General features: G+C 28.7%; 1 long non-coding RNA gene across 1 annotated transcript; it reads left to right on the top strand.

Annotated features, from left to right (window-relative positions):
• The first annotated feature begins 365 nt into the window (after window positions 1-365).
• LOC148201010 (uncharacterized) lies at window positions 366-867 on the top strand. Its single transcript, XR_015785829.1, has 3 exons — window positions 366-434; window positions 536-589; window positions 709-867. It is a non-coding gene; the product is annotated as an uncharacterized LOC148201010 (long non-coding RNA).
• The last annotated feature ends 1,220 nt before the right edge of the window (window positions 868-2,087 follow it).

The following is a 2,087-nucleotide window of genomic DNA, read 5'->3' as shown; positions in this document are numbered from 1 at the left end:
CATAATTGATTATTGAATAATAAATTTAATAATTTAATGAAAATATAATTCATTTTAAAAGAAATTACTAAAATAACTTATTCTTTTTAACCTACTTATTTCATCTATATATAGGTGAGATTGAAAGAGTTGTCAGGCAAGTTATGAAATGGGCAGCAACAGCCTAAGCAAAGATGAAGAAGAGGAGAAGGAGAAAAATGTATACTTTTTGAAGAATGAGATCCTAATCTCAAAATCAAATCAAGGAAATACCAAAGGTATCTGATTTATAGTTAATCACACTCAACACAAAACCAACTTTAAAGCAACGCTGCATCTTATAATTTGTTTAACATACTGATTTTTCTATATCTTTTTTTTAAATTAGGAGAAAGCTTTATGATCGGAGGGATAATCTTCCGATTAAAGGTTAAGGGTTCTTCCTCCATTAAATGGTTAGTTCTTACTTCACTTTTATATTTAGGTTTTCTTCTTCTCTTCTTTCATATTACATCACAAACAACTACTTTCTATTAACCAACAACTTTTATTACAGTTGCCCCAAATTTCACATCCACAATTCTCTTAATTCGATGTGCAACATATAAGGGTAAGATCATTCTTGATTAATGTATGATCTTATTTGATATGTAATGTTATATCTACACATTCCTTCATGTTATTTAAGAGTATTTGATTATTATCTCAACATGCTTAATATGTTTGTAGGAAGGATGAGGAATCCAGATGAGCAATATGTTCAATGTACTCGCAGCCCATGAATCCTCATATTATTTGAAAAATGTGATGAGATCAATAGAAATGGGTTGCGCAATATAAAGGATATGATTTGGTGAAAAGAAAGACGAGAGGAGATTCTGAATTTACAACGCCATTTTAGCTTTTTAATGTAATGTTATTTTTTTTCCATAGTAATTATCATGTCAGAAGAAAAAAGAAGTCATAATTTAAATGTAATTTCTACTTTTACTCCTTTGAAGTGTAATTTTAAGTTTTCAATCTAATATCATCTCTAAAATTTTAATTGGATTGCAATATAAAGAACGTTAATGTTTTAAAACTAAATGTATGACCAACTTCAATTACATTATGTTTGATAATAATTAAAAACTATATTTATATTTTCATGTAATATAACAGTTTGTTTCATAAACTCTACAAGATAATATGAGTTTTCCTCTTATACTTCGATTTATTGATTCAATCAAACAAATGATAGCAAGACTTTGTTTCACTACTGTTCCTTTAAAAAGCTTATTATCGTGGAGAAAAAATATACAAAGACCGAATAATATGATTCAAAATTAATAATACTTCAAGCCAGAAATTCGAAGTGTTTAAGCCTTTAATGTGTTTCTATTTATAAGTATTTTAGTCACGTCCAAGATATAGATAATAATAAAATATAAATCTTTTTATATTTTGCTAAAATATCTTTAATATTATAAGATATGTTAATTAAATCTAACCGGTCCAAAGTAGATATCTTAAATGTTTGGACCGACCTTTGAGTGTTCTATCCATTTATGTTATTATTTATTAATATAATATTGTAAAATATAATTTAAAATTATACGTTCCGCAAGTTTCGTATCATGCAGTTGCCAACGTTATATTTTTTAATGTGCAACGTTTAAATTGTTGTTGCATGGTCAAAGCCACTTCCGGAAGGCACGAGATTTTTCTCATTGGCGTTCGGCCTTAGGCCAATCTTTGTTGATTTTCCACTCTATAAACAGAGTGGCCTTCCTCCATTCCAAGACACAAAATTTCATTCTTTCTTATTTTTTTTTTCTTTAAAGGTTAGTGAGACGTCTCAACCTATAGAAAATAATAATAATAGTGATGCCTTGTGTGAGGAATTAAGAAGAAGTAAAAGACAAAGGAAGGAAACTTCATTTGGTAATGATTTCTATACCTATCTAGTTGATAATGATGCAAGTAACTTTGTAGAAGCCATTAGTGCTCCTGATGCAAAACAGTGGGATAAAGCCATTAAGACTGAAATTGAATCAATTCAGAAAAATAATACTTGAACCTTAGTGGATTTGCCTAAAGGAGCAAAACCCATTGGTTGTAAGTGGATC

Source organism: Vigna umbellata, chromosome 4, assembly GCF_029865625.1.
Source record: "Vigna umbellata cultivar VRB3 chromosome 4, Vumbellata_1.0, whole genome shotgun sequence".
Taxonomy (NCBI): Eukaryota; Viridiplantae; Streptophyta; class Magnoliopsida; order Fabales; family Fabaceae; genus Vigna; species Vigna umbellata.
The sequence above is the reverse complement of the archived record's forward strand: the minus strand, read 5'-3'. Positions and strand labels throughout refer to the sequence as shown.